A 21,386-nucleotide genomic window follows, 5' to 3' on the forward strand; every position below is an offset into this window, starting at 1 on the left:
TTATTTTCTGTGTCATCATCTAGAAATGACCCTGATTCAGCTCCTCCAGGAAGAATATTTCTATAAATTGGTTAATATCGATAATTTACAATGTACTCAGATTCAGGTTCAGTAAACATATCTGAAGATACTACATCTAAATTAAATCAACTGTTTGTGAGCATGTGTCTCCTGTGGTGAGTTTTGTATTTTTCTTACAATCTGATGGGTTAATATTCAGTTGTTTGAATGGCTTCCAAAATAGCACTCGACACCTTCTTTGCGTGAGTGTATAAAGTTGACAGCAATTTATCATGTGAATCTGAGGGAGAAGTTTTGCTTTCATATCCCCAATCCATTTTATTCTGTTTCATTTTCATCATTAAGAACACCAATATTTTCTAAATTTCCACAGGCAAATCGTTCCAGTTTATCAAAAGCCATGTTAAGAATGTATGAAGCAACAGTATTCAGTTTATTGGGCACATTTCTTTTGAGTTCTCTGTTTGGGGAGACACTGGAAGATAATTTTTTGCTTTATTTTTGGTAATCTCTTTATTACCCTATAGTGATATTTTATGTGATTTTATTTGTATGTTAATAAAGTTGCCTTGAGGTCAGAGCAAGCCAGAGCAGAAGCTGAGCAGTAGTGGGGCACGCCTTTAATCCCAGCACTTGGGAGGCAGAGCTAGGTGGATCTCTGTGTGTTCAAGGACACAGCCAGCGTGGCAGACACACACCTTTAATCTCAATACCAACCATAGACGACCTGGAGGTCTGTACAGATGGGCAGTGACGAGGAGGTCATGTGGCTGGGTTTACAACCAATGAGAAAACAGAACAGAAAGTCTTTAAATAGACAGGACACACAGCAGTAGGTCTCTTGCGGAGAGGAAGAACGGCAGAAGCAGTGAAGGGTAAGGTTTTCCGCTCTTGCTCTGACCTCGTGGTTTTTAACTCTGCAATTGGTTCTGTGTTTCTTATTTAACAAGCCAGTCACATCTACATTACCCATCATCATTTTGGAAATTATATTAGAGAAGATGTTGGTGCATTTGGCCATTTCCTCCATAGTTGAAGCAAATGATAGTCTGTCAATGGCAAGTGACTCTGAGCCAGTTTTCAGTCCAGAATTTACAATGCTGGTATCTATGTTAGTATCACATAATTTTGCAAGGACATATTCCAGAATTGCTTTGGAAATTAGTTGAACATTAGATAGTGTTGGAGGCTGTCCTAGGAACTCACTCTGTAGACCAGGCTGGCCTTGATCCACCTGCCTCCACCTCCCAAGTGCTGGGAATTACAGGCGTGCACCACTATCTTCTGGCTTCTATCCATTCATGATCTGATCATCCTTGAGACAAAAGCAGAGGTTTAGGGCTGGGGATTTAGCTCAGTGGTAGAGCTGCTGTGGATATTGCTCTGTGTAAATAAAGTTCTGATTGGCCAGTGGCCAGGCAGGAAGTATAGGCGGGACAAGAGAGAAGAGAATTCTGGGAAGTAGAAGGTTGGAGAGAGACACCTCCAGCCGCCGCCATGAGAAGCAACATGTAAAGACACTGGTAAGCACAAGCCATGTGGCAAAGTATAGATAAGCAGAAATGGGTTAATTTAAGATAGAAAAAGTACATAACAAGAAGCCTGCCACAGCCATACAGTTTCTAAACAATGTAAGTTTCTGTGTGCTTTCTTGGTTGGGTCTGAGCGACTGTGGGACTGGCGGGTAAGAGAGATTTGTCCTGACTGGGCCAGGCAGAAAAATCTAACTACAGTAGAGCGCTTGCCTAGCAAGCTCAAGGCCCTGGGTTTGGTCCTTGGCTCGACAAAAAAAAAAAAAAAAAAAGAAAGAAAAGCAGAGGTTTCTTCACCGATTTTCCTTCCTGGGTGATGAGATGAAACAGAAAACATATCCTTGAGCATTTCTGTTAAAATGTGCTGAACTATGTTTTCTGAATCCTTTTGTATTTGATGCTTTTGATCTCAGCTGAAAGCTGAACACCATTAGTCAAGCAGTGTTCTGTCTTCATAATGCCTTCACTTCTAAGAGAGAACTCCAACCTGCAGTAATGAGATCCAAGTTTGCTTTGAGAAGGTTTTGTTGGTAGGTTATTGCTCCTTTTGGATTCAAAACAAGTGTCTCTCCTTGCAGGCCATTGATTAGGAATCTGCTCTTGTGGTTTTATTCGTTCATCACTGAAGGATGAATCAAGCACACTTCTCACAAGATTATCTATTTCTTCCTCCTCATCTCCAGAATAAAGAACCATGCCTAGCTGGGCGGTGGTGGTGCACACCTTTAATCCCAGCACTCAGGAGGCAGAGCCAGGCAGATCTCTGTGAGTTCGAGGCCAGCATGGGCTACCAAGTGAGTTCCAGGAAAGGCACAAAGCTACACAGGGAAACCCTGTCTCGAAAATCAAACCAAAAAAAAAACAAACAACAACAAAAAAAAAAGAACCATGTCTGGGAAATTAACAGGGGGAAATGGTCTTTTAGTTCTAAGACCATTAAATGAGCTAGTGTAGTGAGTCTACACTTTTCTTCAGCATCAAGAAGAGTTCTTATTCGAGGTTGTCTCTGTTTTTTAACACCTGCTTTTGCTGACCCCTGGTAAAGTTGAGTTAAAACATCATCCAGTAGCTGAAGAAGTACTACTGTTTCTTCAGATGCAATTAGTCTCTCATTATTACGTTCAGTTTGTACATAGCCTAGTATAGTGCTTATTGCTTCTTCTACATAACCAGCTAGACAAGACTGTGAAAAAATATTTGACATTAAGTTTTGCATTTCTTCTTTCACAATGAGATCAGCAGCATCAGATTCAGGACTAGATTTCTTTTGGTCAGTTTTTTGATGGAATTTATCAAAAGTTGGCTCTGTCTTAATTTGTTGGAGGAAATGTTTAGTTAGGTCTTCAAGAGGAAGTTCACTTTTCTTATAAGATGCAAGAGTCATCAGCTTCTCTAGAATGGCATGTACCATATCTTCTGCAATATCACACATTGGCTCCAAGGTAGAAGTCGGTGTATCTTCTAAAGGTTTTGTATCTAAGGACGAGAAATAGTCAGCACTAACTGAGCAACTTTTTTTGGTATCAACTGTCAAATCTTGTGAAAACATCTGTGCACATTTTTTCTCAATGGCGGACTCCAGTCTTTCCAGGATATTCTCCACACTCTCTGAAGCTACTGAGCATATATCAACATTTGAGAGCAAGTCTTCTCTCTCTGGATCACATTGGTCAACAAAAACTTCAGCAGTCACAGAAGAAAGAGAAAGAATGACCTGGGTTAAGTCAGACATTATTTCTTGAGAAATTTAAAGTTTACAAAAACATTCTTTAAATTTTTCATCTGATCCAAGGCCTTTGCTTTTTTGTCATATAGCAACGGAATCTCTAAACTATCTTTTTCTGTGGTAACGTCTTTAGATTTTTTAGTGCTTGTTTTTAATGCTGTTAAAAGGTGACTATCAGATTTACTACTTCCTATCTTAGGAAATGGATATTCCAAGCTGGTTTTGTTGTAATTGGCTTGTGAAGATATAGATTGTCCTCTCATTTGATATGTTGTGCCAATAACTTCTTGCCACATGTGCAGAAGGAAGTTTCAAAGGTGTGGGTGGTTTCTTCACTGGCCTGACCCCGGCAAATACACATGGATCTGCTTGAAATGCCCTGGGTATGTAGCACTGCACGTACTATAGAAACTTGAACTATCCAAAGAAAGGTCTGAGTCATCAGACACCGGATGAGTATTACTCTGCACTCTTTCTTCATATTTTATGATGGCTGGATATAATATCCTGTTTACTGTAGCTACTCCAGCATCATATATTTTGAATTACACCATTTAGTCCTTCAGATGTTACCTAGAAAGAAGATAATCAGATAAAAATTAAGTCAGATAAATGTTTATTCCATATTTGGGAGATGTGGGGATAGCATTCAATTTTTTATATTAAACAATTATAATTATGTAAGTATAGTACTAGCATGATTTATAAGAAAATAAAAAAGGGAATCTATTCAGAATTTCAGACTGTTTTAAGCTGGTTTATTTCACACTAGGAAAAAATATTTTGAGCATAAAATTTCATTTTATTTATATGCCTTAAGAAACTATATAAATTATTTCCCAACATTCATAACTTAGATAAGTTTAATTTTTTTTTCAAGACAGGGTTTCTCTGTAGCTTTGGATCCTGTCCTGGACTAGCTCTGTAAATCAGGCTGGCCTCGAACTCACAGAGATCCACCTGCTTCTGCCTCCCGAGTGCTGGGATTACAGGCGTGCGCCGCCGCCACCACCACCACCTGTCAAGTTTAAAATTAAAGTTATTGAATTGTTATTTAGTCATATCTCATGAAAAGTTTTGGGAAAAAAAAACCAGTGTGGTATTCATAACTCTGCTATATATTTTGAAAACTGATTAAATTATTTCAAATTATTTCTCCAAACAGATACAGTACATGTATTTTGGAGTCTTCAGAAGCATTTGTCTATCTTCTATATGGGAATGAAAAATAAATCATGTCTACTCCATGTTATAACAGTAAGCACACAGTCTGTTTTTATGGAATACAAAAATTAGCGTATTTTAGATTGGCTATGTTGCTAACATGACTTATGCACTTGAAAAGATTTTTGACATTTAATAGTTTGAAAATATAAACACTGCTTAATTATTTGATAATATGGGATTATGAATTTTTAGTATATATAATGTGATGATGGTATTTTTATATCATATTTTTAAAATGTTCCTTATTTTTTTAGAATACATATTGAAATATTGATGATGATGTTAGAAGTGTGATGGTCTTCAAAACAACTTGGCAACAGACAAAGTATAGCATGAATCTTAAAGGTACTTATTAATAAAATCAAACCCAAGGCCAGTTATTGGGGTGAATGCTGAAAGATCAGAGAAGCAGAACAAGCCATAGCTACCTCATCTCGCCAGTTCCTCAGCTGGTCTTGTTTCCTCAGACTGGAAGCTTCTGAGTCCTCATCTCAATGGTTCTCAGCTGAAGTGCTGCTCCAAAGCCTGAATGCTAAACCAGCCAAATGCTTAACTAACTTAGTTCCTGGTCCTCACGCTTTATATACCTTTCTGCTTTCTGCTATCACTCCCTGGGATTAAAGGCTGGATTTCTGGGATTAAAGGCATGAGTCACCATGCCTGGCTGTTTCCAATGTGGCCTTGAACTCAGAGATCCATAGGTATTTCTGTCTCTGGAATGCTAGGATTAAAGGTGTATGCTACCACTGCCTATTCTCATGTTTAATATTGTGGCCGTCCTGCTTTCTGACCCCAGATAAGTTTATTAGCCTGCATAATACCACAACAAAGGTTGAAGCCATAGGTAAAATGGCTCATGGATTGTTGACAATGGTTGTCATGGCCACACAAAGCTTCACTGTCATATCCTCACTTTCATTTGTATTGGAATTATTTACTAGGAAAAGCTTGAAAATCCTTAAAAACTATAAAAATATCTGCCAAAGGGGGTAAAAATCAATGCTGATTTTAAAAAGCAATGCACAGAAGACTATATATAGTATCATATTAGAAATATTATATGAAGAGTAATTAAAATATTATAGGTATTTTGTCAGAATTATGAAAAAACAATGAACTAGAATATTTCACCTGTGTGTAGGCGTGTGTGTGTGTGTGTGTGTGTGTGTGTGTGTGTGTGTGTGTGTGTGTGTGTTTGTTGTGTACATGTCCATGATGGTGTACATATATCTACATGGTGTGTATTCAAGTGTGTGTTCAGGAATATGGCGGCCTGAGGTCAATGATGAGTGTCTACTTTGATCAGGCTCCATTTTAATATCAGGAACCAGAGTTTCTTACTGAACATGGAGCTCATCTATTCAGCTGGCCTCTGAGGCCCAGGTATCCGTTTATCTCTGCCCCACCCACCCTAGCACTGGAGTTAGGAACTTGGGACTTTAACATGACTGCTGGGAATCTGAGCTCAGGTCCTTGTACCTATCAGACAAAGCTTCAAAGACTGAGCCGTTTCCCTAGTCCCGGATGGCTATTTTAAAGTATAAAAACAATCAGCTGTCAACCTAAAGTCTCTTTTAAATGAGAGTAATAAATTTCAGCAGTAAAGATAAAGAGATTATGACATTAAAATCAACAGCAGCAGCAAAAAACTAGGCCCATTTGATGCTAGAAAGACTGGTATAAAAGAGACACTGCAGAGGCTGGAGAGATGGCTCAGTGGTTAAGAGCACTGGCTGCTCTCCCAGAGGACCCGGGTTCAATTCCCAGCACCCACACAGCAGCCCAACAACAGCCTCTAACTCCAATTCCAGGGGATCTGACACCTTCATACCAACGCACATAAAATAAAATTAAATAAACTTAAAAAAAAAAAAAAGAGAGAGACACTACAGAAGACCGAGGTGAATGAAATAGCACCAGAAAGATAATCTGGAAAAACGTATTAAAGGGAAAAGCGATGGTAACAATCACGGTAAACAATACATTTTCCCTCAATAAGTTTGCAGAATATATTTCATAATTAAAGGGAAAATTTGCCGGGCGGTGGTGGCGCACGCCTGCAATCCCAGCACTCGGGAGGCAGAGGCAGGTGGATCTCTGTGAGTTCGAGGCCAACCTGGTCTACAGAGCTAGTCCAGGAAAGGTACAAAGCTACAGAGAAACCCTGTCTCAAAAAACCAAAAAAAAAGGGGGGGGGAATTTACCACATTATCTAATTTGATATTGGATGTATATAAATGTAGTACATGAGAAAATTCTGAAGGAGAAGATGTTAGGATGTAGTAACAAGAATGTTATATTCCAATGAAGGAGGTACAGTGATGACTCACTGTTTATTCTGAAGAAAAATAATATTATAACCTAGAATATATCTGATAAAACTGCTCAGAAAGCAGAGTAAAAACAATAGCCAGGATGGAAACGAACTTGCAAATAGGCATAGTGGTCTGGTGGCTTACGATTGTAAGAGCAGGACGAGGGAAGCTGAGGCAGAGCGATTGCCAGAAGTTTGAGGCCAAGCAGGACTGCAAGATGAGACCCTGAAAACAACAACCATAACCACAAAAGACATGTTCAAGAGTACTAAAGCCTGAAGTAGCCAGAGTTAGCTCTGATAACTGTCAGGAGAGGGAGAGGGAGATTTCCTTAGGGACCATGGTAGGTTGCCCAAACTCTAATAGGAAGTTGAGAAAAACTAACTGGGGCTGAGGTGGGCTTTTGCAACCTAGATCTGCCCCACCCCCAGTGACACCCCTTTTACAACAAGGCCACACCCACTAACCCTTTGCAAACAGTTGTACTAACTAGGGACCAAACATTCGAATACACGAGCCTATGGAGGTCATTCTCATTAAAGGCGTCACAGAGATGGACAAGCTCAAATTCAGAGGGTCCTGTGACAGACTAGACAGCAGAAGATTAGTAGCATTGTCCTTTTGCCGGGTTTCTGGAGTTTGTAAAAAGCAAGCAGATTACACTTGGACTTTGTTTTCTTTTCTTTTTCTTTTTCTTTTCTTTCTTTTTTTTTTTTTTTTTTTGGACTTTGTTTTCTTAGGTTTTAATCAGTAAGGTAAGATTCAAGGTTATTCCAAATTTAACTGCAACTTGAGAGTTATTAGTGAAAGAAGTGTCGTAGTATTCTGTTTCAATGTTTTTCGTTTTCATGTTTATTGTTAGAGTACTTCTTGTTTGGGGCTCATGGTATAATCTGGTGAGCTTCAAGGAAGAACAAAAAGTGATCCAGCCTAACATGGTAGAAAGTGATACTCAATAAATGTCCACTGTAGCTTGGAGCCAATGAATATAGCTTCCGAAATATTCCTGAGCTTTCTAAAATCATTCTGAGAATATAAAGCACATTATAATCAGCCAATTTGTATCTATAATCAATAAATCCTGCATCTAGCTGTTCTTAAGTGAGAGCTCAATGACCAGTTGAAAACACTAAAGGAGTTATCTAGAGATAATTAAATTCTGAAAGCAGTACATGGCAGGCAGCCTCAAAAACCAGTAATTCCTCCGAATAAACCAAAGCTTCATGTGCATTCAAGTGAAGGTCACCACCAACTCAGTTTTCCCCAAAATCACTTCTCTAAATATTTGATGTTTACTAACATACTCAATTACCTGATATTCCTTTAAATGATTCCTGGTCACCATCAGGATAAACTATTTTTATATCATCAAACTGCTTCTTTTTCTTCTTTATAGAAGCTTAAAAATGTAATAAGACATATTATTAGTAGTGATAATAGAAGTAGCCAAGATCAAATATCCTTTCATGCTCAAGAGGAGGTAAGTCTTTGTTAGTCTGTCTGTGGTATTTAGAAGACATGGAGGAGAAGACGGAGATAATTATTTCTGAAATATTCCGCCTTTAACTTAAAAGACATACTTGGAGAGACTATTTATTATTTATTTATTTGGGTCTTTTTTTGTTTGTTTTTTGTTTTTTTTCCGAGACAGGGTTTCTCTGTGTAGCTTTGCACCTTTCCCAGGCTGGCCTCAAACTCACAGAGATCCTCCTGGCTCTGCCTCCCCAGTGCTGGGATTAAAGGCATGTGCCACCACTGCCTGGCTATTTTTTATTTTTGAAGGAAGGAAACTTGCACCATAATCTAATGGAGCATGTAGTTTCCTTTCTGGAGGAATGCATACCGGCATAAATACATTGATGGAGATTTACCAGCCCACGATGACTATGAGATTCTTAAATATGACTTAGAGATGAGTAAAAGCAAATATATATATATGTGTATGTGTGTGTGTGTGTGTGTGTGTGTGTGTGTGTGTGTGTGCATATATGTATTCATATGTTTTCTGCTTGGTAGAAGAAGACATTACTACAGTGCTAACAATTGTGAAACTGATGTCTTTATTCCTTGGCATTTCAATATTATGGAAATATTATTAGTATACTATTTTCTAAGGAATATATGATGTAGCAGTGTTTAAGATTGCTACTTCAGGGGGCTGAACAGATGGTTCTGAAATTAAGAGCACTTGTTGCTCTTGTAGAAGAGCTGGGTTAAAAGTTAAATAAATTGTAAATAAAAGACACCCAAAACGAAACAACTTTTAAGACAGGCGGTGGTGCGCATGCCTTTAATCCCAGCACTTGGAAGACAGAGGCAGGTGGATCTCTGTGAGTTCGAGGCCAGCCTGGGCCACCAAGTGAGTTCCAGGAAAGGCACAAAGCTACACAGAGAAACCCTGTCTCGAAAAACAACAACAACAACCTTTTAATCTACTAACAAAACCCTATTTTCTACTCATCAAAGGGCTAAGAATGCTGTTCACATAGCACCCAACGCATGTAGCTGAGACTTCTTTCTTTGCTATACCCATTTCTCTGATGTTTCCATCAACATATTTTAATGGTCTCTTGATTTATGATTTTCTGGCTTGGGGATTTAGCTCAGTGGTAGAGCACTTGCCTAGCAAGCGGAAGGCTCTGGGTTTGGTCCTCAGCTCCAGAAAAAAAAAAAAAGGTGAAGACAGATTTATGATTTTCTTTGTTCAGTTTTATAAAACTTCATGATGTTACTTCCACATTAGATCATGGAATTTGGGGTAACCTAAATCTGTGTTCCAGAGCAATGGGCACTCATTTTTGGATCTAGAAGAAATTATTTCTTATTCCATTAGAAGTGAGAGCAATGTTTTTGCATCAAGAGACTGGCTTCCCCTTAGGGTAGGGGAGCAAACACGAAATAGTCTGTTTTCATTGATTAAGTAAGCAAAGCAACCTTCGACTCATTTGTTATTGATGGTGATGCGGCTGCCTTTCTTTAGCCTTCTCAGAATATCTTTGCGCTTATAGTATGTTCTAAATGTGGATCATGGAGTCTGTTATATTGGGTATCCAAAAGTCGACAGTAAGGATCACTCAGGTTAAAACCATAGAAAGGTCTAAAAGGCTGCATACACAGATATTAAAATATTACAAATATAAATTAATGTATTTTCACTTTTAATTAACCTGCTGACATGACTGAAAAACCAAACATGCAGTTTAAACTTGGGCTGGGAATAAGCAAGCAACAGGCAGATTTACTCAGGTAAGTTTCCCTTCTTCCTTCATCCATGTGAGGTAATTTAAACAGTCAGCCTCACTCAATCAGTTCTTTCCTTGATGCGTTGTCACCTTATGGCCACAAGACAGAAACAGAGAGAAGGGAATAGTGTATGATTTGCTTTAAGAAATAAAGCCGCTGGGTGGTGGTGGCACACGCCATTAATCCCAGCACTCAGGAGGTAGAGACAGGTGGATCTCTGTGAGTTCGAGGCCAGCCTGGGCTACAGAGTGAGTTCCAGGAAAGGCGCAAAGCTACACAGAGAAACCCTGTCTCGAAAAAGAAATAAAGCCAATGCTTGGACTCCATCTTTTCTTTCTCTCTTTAGATCAAGACACTATACCAAAAGGGAAAAGGATAATAATTATTCTGTTTCAATCATCTGAAAGTGAAGAAAATAATGGAAAAATCTTTTACCAAAATTAAATGGAAATAGTGCATGAAAACAGTGTAGAAGTTAGATGCTAAATACTAAGGATAAAGAATCATACTGTCTTGGGACTTTTAACAAACCCAAAGCACTGTGAGTATCATACTCATAAAGAAAATCCATGTCTATGTTACATAATTCCACATATCGAAATATCAATTTTAAGGCATATTTACAGAAAATGGTTTTTGTACTGTGTTCACAGCAAACACAACTTCATACAATGAATGTTAACATATAAACATAATTGTTATCATATAAATAGCATAATAAACATAACCATATAAAAGAATGGAAAGACAGCCAACTAATGTTCATGATTCCCTACTTTTTTTTACTATGAAGGAAACACCTAAGTTATTTAATCTCATTTATTAACTAAAACATCAGAGGAAGGTTTTGGTGTGAGTTCTCAGTTACTTTTTCAAAGGGGGAATAATGACAATAGCTTGTACAAGCACTTCTGAAGATGAAAAGGTAAGTGAAAGAAGAATGTGTAAAAATGTGCTAATATTGTCTCTGCATTCTTTCAGCTTTAATGTTTACTAATACAATGCCAAGTCAGAGACCAGCTGATGATGTTGGAGTATGTGGGGGGAGCTGGAAAAGCAGAGGTCATGTGCCCTTGTTTGTAGGCTTCTAATTCAATTCACAGTACCACACAACATTATGCACCAATTCAGAGGGTCTTGAAGGCACCAGTTTGTGTTCTTTGTCCATTTTACAAGTTCAGTTCTATCTTGAATCCTGGAGAATCAGGTGGAGTAGGGGTCTAAAAAGAACTAGGAGGCAGAAGGCAAAAAGGAAAGCCTAAGGGGGCATGATAGCAGAGTAGCTCTTCCTTTGCGTAAAACACTTAACATTTTGTTAAGTCGCTGAGGTCTTAATGCCACCAGTTCAATACCTTTCAAAAGGTCTAATCAGAAAAGTGGATTGAAAGACTACCAAAGCTTCCCAGAGAACACCAGTCCCCCTGTAGTTTAAAGTCTGATTCAGTGGGAATTGGACGAGATAAGAGGTACACATCATTACAGGAAATAAACATCAAGGAAGGAAGTGGTTGTCTCTTAGGTGACATTTGAGTGTCAACTCTTTTTAGGTGTTGACTTTTAACAATGACAAACACATTTCTCAATATTAATTGAAGTAACCACTTAACAAAAATATAATTAGTCTTCTTCAGAACTATTTAGTCAAGAACTGGAGGAGGTTAGGATGGGACAAAAATCTAAGCATTTTAAGGGAAGTAGACAGTATCATAGAATTTAATACTAATGATGAGTGTAATGATTCAACATAAAGAAATGTGAATTCTAAGCAAAAATATATTAGTGATACTCTAGAATGACTCAGATTAACAAATTAGGAAGAAAGAAGAGTAAGTTTGGAGACAAATTGGACAAAAATAAGGAGTGATGGTTGTTTGTTTACATGGGCTTAAAACATATCGACTGGAAGAATTCATTCTGAAGCGATGAAGGGAGGTAGAGGGCTAAGCTGACCATGGGGTTCATCATCACAGAAGCAGGGAGGTTTTTGTTTTGTTTTGTTTTATCTATAAGAATTATAATACTAGCCAGGCAGAAGTGGCACACACCTTTATTCCCAGCACTCGGGAGGCAGAGGCAGGCGGATCTTTGTGAGTTTGAGGCCAGCCTGGTCTACAAAGCGAGTTCCAGGAAAGGCACAAAGCTACACAGAGAAACCCTGTCTCAAAAAACAAAAACAAAACAAAAATTTATAATGCTAAACATGAAAAATAATTTCAAATCTATTTTTTAACTTACTGCATGAGATAGCATTTAGTTCAAAAGAAAAAAAGCATGTCTTTCATTGAGAATTTAGCCCCAGTTAGTATTGATTAAAATCCTAGTACTAATCAATAGCAAATAGTAATAGCCTTTAAATCAAATGTTTCTAAGAAAAAAACAATACACAGGCATATAAAGGGCTTATAATTAAATGTTAATGTGTTGCTATGTAACATAAATTAAAATAGGGCTGAGGATCTAAATCCTTTTGATCATGATTCTATAAAGCCATGTTGGATGAAATTGCTTTATTCACAATCTAAACAATGCCTGTGGTAGATGTCTGCTTGTTAGTACACATTCTCCTAATATACTCTATTGTCTAACAGCAAGGAGAGTACAGCATTGTAATGTAAGACAATTAATGTAATTATAAAAAGTTGCCTTACCTTTTCACTGATATTCATAGTAAAATATACAGTATCAGTTCCTGGGATCACGGCAGCTTGACTCCAAGAGGAAGATCCAGTAGCTGAGCGGCTCCCACCTCTGGAATTCTGCTTTGTGTGCCCCCTGTGAAACAGAATCAGATAACTTGTCTTTTCTTTCAGTAAGTGTTTTGCTTTGGCCCATCTCCTCCTGCAACAAGGATAGAAATCCAAGACTCAAAGGGTAAGGTCTGAAGGGCTCACCCTCACAGCGTGCCTCTCTGTAGCCAGCCTAGGACACCCTGCTATAGCCAGACAGGAGCTGGTGAGACGATTCCCTTCCCAGGCCCGAGACGGAGGACATCCACACTGGCCTGAGGCCACTCGACTTACATCTCCGCGTTGCTGACTGCTCTCAGCCAGGATGCCCGAGGCTGCTTTGTTGGCAGCCAGTTTGGCGGTCTTGGAGCAGGCGCTGAGGTACTGTTCCATGACAGCCTGAGCTTCACGTCCTCCCTTGATGCTTCCTGGCTTCCTTCACGGTGGTCCCTCAGTTCCCAATGACCGCTGCCAGTCCCCCTGCGGCCCCACGAGCTTAGAGCTTATGTTCCACGTGGAACTGTGGAGGCCACGCAGGAGATCGAGTGCCTCAGATTGGGAAATTCGGGCCCAGGGATACTGACTGTGACGACCTCAATCGAAAGTCTGGTTCTCTTGGAAACCATCAACCTTCAGGCAATCCAAACAAACCAACGAAAAATGTAAGTGTGCTGGGTGGGAGGCTGAGAGAACAGAGCCAAGAGGCAGCTAGCTCCTTCTTCACCAAAAAAACTATAAGCGCTTCCACACATACCTAGTGTCAGAGACCTGGCTATGTATCCATCTTCTGCAATGGAAACACCGTAACCCATTTCTCACAACTTTCCACATCAGGCCCACATCAATGATCCTGCTTTCCTCCCCCACTCTGCGCCCCCCCCCCCAGTCGTCCCTTCCCTTTAGTATCTCTCCTGCTCTTTCTGTGTCCTCTACTTTATCCTGTTTTCTCCTGTTCTCAACCATCCAACCCAATTTTGTAAAGTTCTCAGCTCCTTTGAGCCGGTCAAGATTGGTCAGGGTAGGACACAGCTGTATACAATATGGTGCTTGTCTTTGAGCAGGTGTATGGACAGAGGAGGTTCAAGGCGGTCATCTGACTGGTCAAGAACTAGGACTTTGTTCCAAAGGTTCCTTGACCCATTGGCACGCTTTCTGGACCATTTAAGACTATTAACTTTGTACACTAAATGCCTCCTTAAATGTATAACTGTCCTGTCAATAGCTTACTTTTTATTTTCAAATGTTAAGGATGTGACCATCTGAAAAGTGACATCCCTCCAAAAGTGAGAGGAGAAATTACTATTGGATATCATTTAATTGAATACTTTTACAAATAAAAAGGCAGAGAGAGTGAGTGAAATGAGATTACTTTCAAAATTACGAATTACAATAGCTAATGGGGGAGACAATGCCCTAGCTAGACATTTTCTGTCAACAACTAAAAGTTCTGCAGCCAGGAAAGGGTTACTTTGTGGAATTGTTGGACAAAATGGTCCCATGGGATCCCAAAACATCACAGGCTGTTGTCAAGGTGATTGTTTGCTTTCTACAAACTGGTTGTAAGGCCCTACTGCTGCTGACAACACTGATGTCATTGAACTTGAAGAAACAGATCTGGGGTCTCACTATAAGCTTCATTCTACTGACCAGATTCTATGGTGCTGGAAGGCACTCTGCACACCATTAGAGGGGAAAGATAATCACAAATGTTACTTAGTTACAAACTCTGCTCCTATAACAGCAACCTGTCTGCAAGATCACTGCAAATACACTGGTGGAACACTGGCACAAAAGTTACAGGAGTAATCAGCCACTTTTTTTTTGGTTGTAGGGCCTACTCTAGGTGATGGAACCCAAACCTGACACTGCTAAAGTATCCAAAAACCTGAGACTGGATAGGTCATGGGCCTTAGTGGACAGCCTACTACTATTATTGTACTAAAAGAACACAGCAGGAGCCGGGCAGTGGTGGTGCACACCTTTAATCCCAGCACTCGGGAGGCAGAGCCAGGCAGATCTTTGTGAGTTTGAGGCCAGCCTGGCCTACCAAGGTGCAAAGCTACACAGAGAAATCCTGTCTCAAAAAACAAAAACAAAAAACAAACAAACAAAAAAAAACCACAGCAGTAAAATGATTCATAATGATACACTGCTAACCCACAGACCAGTGTCTTACTCAACACTCATCAGAGAAGCTTCTTCTTGCAGTAAATGTAGACACTGTACAGAGAATGAAAGACTTAGGATCACTCAGTGCTCGATGGAATGTGTGCATCACACTTCTCCCCTGAAGGCTGAGGGATCTGTCTGCAGGAGCTGAAAAGATTATAAGAGCCTGAGGGGTTGAATAACTCCAGACTCAACAACTGATAAACATGAACTCACAGAGACTGTAATGTGTAAGCACAAGGCCTGGACAAGTTTAAACCAGATGGAGTCTCAGCTCTGAGAGGTGTATATCAGCCACACTCCAGGGAGGCCTCGGGCCCAGGAGTAGTTGACCAACTCAAAATGAACTCCATAGTTTCTTTCTTTTTAAGATTTTTGTTTGTTTTATTTTGGCTTTTTTTTTTTTTTTTTTTTTTTTTTTGTCTTACTGGTTTGTGGAATGTTTTGGTTTTTGTTTTTGTGTATTTTGTATTAGTTTTAGAGATAGAGAGAACATAAAGTTGGCTGGATAGGAAGATGGAGAGGGACCTGAGAGGAACTTGGCAAGGGGAATACATGATCAAGTTAAATTATACGAAAAAAATAAAAACAAAAAATTATAATTGTGTTTAAAGTTGTAACTCAAGTCAAATTTTCATAGAGCATACTATCATGCTAACTGCCTAATAATTCCCATTTTGTCTTATTAGACTGAAATGAGTCTTGAGTTCACAGAGATTTGCTGTTCTTGTCTTTTCAAAACGACATCATATTATGTGCAACTACCACAGAAATAAGGTGGTGCTTTTCAATATTTTCAAAGAATAAACATTCATTTTAATGCATTTAAATAAAGTGGCTCTGATTGTAGTTTTGTAATTTCCTTACTTTTTAATCTTCATAATACAGAATTAAAGGAAATTTGTCATTTGTTAACATGGAATAATTGTCACTGATTCACGTCGTTGGTATTGTAACCGTTCTAATGTATGTGTGCAGAACAAGTGCCAATTAAAATACTCCTGCATCCTTATCATGTCCCACCAGCTGGCTGTTTATATCCATTGCAGGGGTCCAGCGCTATGTAAGGTAGCTGCTTATCACTTAGGGCTTGAGTTCATGTTGCTGCTAATATTTTCACCTAAGAGAGGACGGTCAGAGAAAAGCTTGATCTTTTGTGGCTTCACAAATAAAGACGTCGAGAATAAAGTGCATCTATGGAGACATTCTGTAAGAAATAAAATAACAAACTCCTCTCCAGAATCTTCTCCTTGCTGAGGCTTCTCCATGCGAAAGTACCTTGTCGGCTATCAGCTGCTCACGCGGCTCTGTCCCTACATCTGTCACACTCTTTCCAATGTCTTTCTTGGAACTTCTTCTCAATTCTGCTGTTTTGGATACAGTCCCTTGGTTCTGGCTAGATTTATGTCAGCTTGGCACAGGCTAGAATTATTTGGGAAGAGGGAACTTTCAAATGAGAAAATGACCCACTATTTTGGCCTATGGGCAAAAATGATACATTTTTTAAATTTGCAATTAATATGGGAGGATACATGTCACTGTGGATGGTGTCACTCTCTCACAAGTGATCTTGGTGTATGAAAAATTAGGCTGAGCAAGCCCTGGAGAGCAAGCCAGTAAACAGCACTCCCCAAGGCCTCTGCATCAGCTTCTGTCGCCAGGTGCCTGTCCTGTTGACCTTCCTGTCTTGGCTCTCCTCAGTGGACTGTGCTCAGGATATGTAAACCAAATACATGCTTTCCTCCTTAAACTGCTTTAAGTCACGGGGTTTTATCACAGTTATGGAAACCCTAACTAAGACATCCTACAGGCAGAAAATTGCTGGGTTTTGCTTCATGACACACTCTGAAAGAATCTTTGTAAATGTTATAATTCACTCATTGTCACTTAATAACATAAATACTGTATACATCTTTAAATTGTTTCACTCTGTATTTACTATATCTTTGGTTCTTTTTTTTTAATGTATTTATTTATTATGTATACAGTGTTCTGCCTATGTGTATGCTTGCAGGCCAGAAGAGGGCACCAGATCTCATTACAGGTGGTTGTGAACCACCATGTGGTTGCTGGGAATTGAACTCAGGACCTCTGGAAGAGCAGTCAGTGCTCTTAACCGCTGAGCCATCTCTCCATCCCTATCTTTGGTTCTTTATCTCTTTTTCTCTCACTTTCCTCATAAAGTATTTTAGTTAATGCTGCCTCCATTTTTGAAAGTTTTATACAAAAATATCACAATAAAGTTTTAAGGTATTGACTCATAAAGATATGTGTTGTGAAATAATATTTTTGTACACTGTGTAGCTGTTTCTTTCCAAGCCACCTTATGTTTGGTTTAATAAAGAGCTGAATGGCCAATAGCTGGGCAGGAAGTAGTTAGGCAGGACTTCCAGGCAGAGAGAAAAGAGAAGATGAATCTAGGTGAGGGGGAGTTGCTAGCCAGATACAGAGGAAGCAGGGCATGTAGAAGCAGAGATAAAAGCCACAAACCACCTGGCAACATGGCAACACATAGATTAATAGACATGGGTTAATTTAAGTTATAAGAGCTGGTTAGAAACAAGCCTAAGCCTGGCAGCGGTGGCACATATCTTTAATCCCAGCACTCGGGAGGCAGAGCCAGGCAGATCTCTGTGAGTTCAAGGCCAGCCTGGTCTACAGAGCAAGATCCAGGACAGCCACCAAAACTACACAGAGAAACCCTGTCTCAAAAAATGAAAAGAAGAAGAAGGAGGAGAAGGAGAAAATTAAAAAAGAAACAAGCCTAAGCTAGAGCTGAGATTTCATAATTAATAAGTTTCTGTGTCTTAAATGATCTGAGTGCTGGTGATCCAAGAAAAATCCATCTACAGGTACGTTGCTTTGTGTGTGTCTGTGCATTTAAGAAAGGGTCTAACTATGTAGCCCAGTCTCGTCTTGAATTCACAATCCTCCTGTAGCAGCCTCTGGACTGCTGGGATTATAGGCATGTGCCACACTGCCACACATGGTATGATCTTCTTAGTGGTCTTAATGATTCTTTTCTGTCCTGGCCCAGGGAATAAATATTATTAAAGATAGAAATCATCAGAGATTTCCATTAAAGGACCATTCAAACCGTAATGGTTTTTTTTCTGTGATTTTAAAGATGCACAAGTAAAATGCTTTCTTCAAGCAAAGAAGAAAAGAAAGCTCAGAGAAAATGTGTTATTTAAAGGCAAAATACCTGTAAAGTTCACAACACACAGGTGCTTCATTTCAAATATGTTCTACACCTGTTTTAGATGTGCAATTATTTAAAATCAAATTTGTTGCGGGTAGATAACCTTCATATCCTGAAACCATTGTTTTGATGTGAAACTTAACTATGGGACAATGTCTTTATGAAGCAGTTCTTATGATGATTAGTAATACTGAATTTAATGTATTTTCCTTTCTCTTATAACAGGAATAATAAGGCAACTAATTTTTTCTAAGTTTGATTTTTTTAAGGCTCAGATACTTAAACTAATTTTTCTTTAAAAATTTAAAATAAATTCTATGATCATACTCTGCTACAAAAGATATACTAGAAAACTTTCTTTGCGTTCTAGTGGTCTTTATTAGAGAACTAATAATAAATTATCCTTTCCTAAAGTTAGTAACACTAAGTAATATACTTGTTACTCTATTTTATTTCAATCTTTGAACTTTTCTGTGAACTGGGGACAATAATTTACAGTTAGTATCTTTTTAAAAGAAAACTGTGCTTGCTAAGAAGGTATTTTCTGCTTATTAAACCAAAAGTGACTGAAAGATGAGAGTAACAATCTTATATTATCCCACATTAAACATGACTGAGTTTTATGTACATTACGGCCAGTCACTGGTAAACTTACGAATGAAAATAGGAAGGTGATCATGGTTATCATTATTGCCATTGGCAGTTTTGATGTTGAGCTGGTGTCTCACTAATTTACATACTTTCCCAGAGCTGGCTAACTCCCTCCTGAGCAAACCTTGCAGTGTTAGTCCTCACACCTCAGCTTCCCAAGTGGCTGGGATTTCAGGCATGCATCACACTAGCACGGTCGTAATTTGTAACTGTATTTTTAAATTTGGTGAGTGTTAGGTTGAATTCTTTGCATGAATTATCTCATTGGGCCTTTATAAAGCAGCTAGCTTTTTTAATTTAAAGATTTATTTCATATATATATATATATACCTTATTTCAGAAAAGGGCATCAGATCCCACTACAGATGGTTGTGAGCCTCCATGTAGTTGCTGGGAGTTGAACTCAGGACCTCTGGAAGAGCAGCCAGTGCTCTTAACCACTGAGCCATCTCACCAGCCCACAGCTAGCTTTATATCCATTTCTCTTCCACTTAAAAGGAGAGGTGGTAAGTGTTTCTGAGGGAAAATAAGGTAAGTGATTCATAAAATCTTACCAGATAAAAATGAATGTAAACAATTGCCAAAAGCCGGGCGGTGGTGGCACATGCCTTTAATCCCAGCACTCGGGAGGCAGAGCAAGGTGGATCTCAGTGAGTTCAAGGACAGCCTGGTCTACAAAGTGAGATCCAGGACAGGCACCAAAACTACACAGAGAAACCCTGTCTCGAAAAACAAAAACAACAACAACGACAACAAAATTGCCCTCCCCTCAGATAAACTGATGGCATTTCCCTAGAATGGGTTCTTATGTTTGGGCAGGGTATGTCTGGTTTAGGATTGTGCTTTAAAAAGCTAGTGTTGGGGAAAGATGGCTCAGTGATTAAGAATACTGCCTGATCTTCCGGAGGGTTGGGTTCAATTTGCAGCACCCACACGGCAGCTCACAACCATCTGAAGGTCCAGTTCTAGGGCAGTCATGGGCACTACACCCACGTGGTACACAGACACACATGGCAACCATGGGCACTGCACCTGCATGGTACACAGACACACATGGCAACCATGGGTGCTACAGCCACATGGTACACAGACACACATGGCAACCATGGGCGCTACACCTGCATGGTACACAGACACACATGGCAGACATGGACGCTGCACCCACATGGTACACAGACACACATGGCAACCATGGGCGCTACACCTGCATGGTACACAGACACACATGGCAGACATGGACACTGCACCCACATGGTACACAGACACACATGACAACCATGGGCACTACACCCGCATGGTACACAGACACACATGGCAACCATGGGCACTACACCCGCATGGTACACAGACACACATGGCAGTCATGGGCGCTACACCTGCATAGCACACAGACACACATGGCAGACATGGGCACTACACCCACATGGTACACAGACACACATACAGGCAAAACAACTCTATACATAAAAATGAAAATAAAGCTTAAAAATTTGACAAAACAAAAAAAAATGCAACTTCATATTTTTTCCTAGGACTGTGTGCATTCTTTGACAATGTCATTCAATATACACAGTTTTATGGGCAAAAAGATTTTTGTACTGAAATACTCTCTAATTTCTGAGGCACCTTGAACATTTTTTTCATGAGTATCTGAGCTTAAAGGACTAAAGTAGACACGGATAAATCCTAAATCTTATTAGTTGGGTATATATTTGAAATTACTAGTAAATTTTTATAGTAAATAAGTTTCATGAATCATATATGTCTTATTTGAAAATGTAATCCTTTGGGTTATCTCAAGACTTAATAGGTTGGTCAATGTTCTAGATTCAAAAAGTAATTGTCATGCTTTAGAGCGCTTGTGTGTTATTTCAGTAAGTACAAGTTTTCCTTGATACACTAAAAACAAGCAATTAAAGCAAAACCTAGTGTGCATTTGTGTACGATAGTTGTAAGTTTACATTGCATATTGGTTATTTTTCTGTTGCTGTGATAAAGCACCATGCCCAAGGAACCTCATCTATATAAGGAAGGGTTGACTTATCTAACCTCATAGTTCTAGAGGGATGAGCTTCCATCACCATCACAGGGAAGCTTCAAGTGAGCAGCAAGCTTAGAGGTCACATCTTTAACTGCAAGGAGAAAGAACAAACTAGAACAGGCTAGAGTCCATAAACTCTCAAAATGCTCCCCCAGTCACATGGTTTCTCTGACAAGGACACCTACAAAATAGGGTCAACAACCAAGAACCAAGTACTCAAACCCCAGAGCCTATGACTCTGTTAAACTTTATCTGAATGGACAGTAAACACCAGAATCTCAATGTATGAAAGGTAATAATTATAACATCTATTTAAAATCATTATAGTATTTAAAAATGATATAATGTATGAGAAGATTCTGTGCAACTGTCAACAGAGGTGCCTTAGTACATATTATTTCTAGCTCTCATTAGTGTTTTATCTTCATCTATGGAAGCAAACTTTAGGATGTGAATTTGAATGTATTACATTTTTTTTGACCAAAAGATTCAAATGCATATTCAGTTTCTAAATGCTCTTAACTTTCTTTATT

General features: G+C 39.1%; 1 pseudogene; it reads right to left on the minus strand.

Annotated features, from left to right (window-relative positions):
* The window catches only part of LOC118571713, a 32,438-nt pseudogene extending 19,255 nt beyond the window's left edge, over positions 1–13,183 (minus strand).
* Positions 13,184–21,386: the final 8,203 nt, after the last annotated feature.

The sequence above is a fragment of the Onychomys torridus genome, chromosome 1 (assembly GCF_903995425.1).
Source record: "Onychomys torridus chromosome 1, mOncTor1.1, whole genome shotgun sequence".
Lineage (NCBI taxonomy): Eukaryota > Metazoa > Chordata > Mammalia > Rodentia > Cricetidae > Onychomys > Onychomys torridus.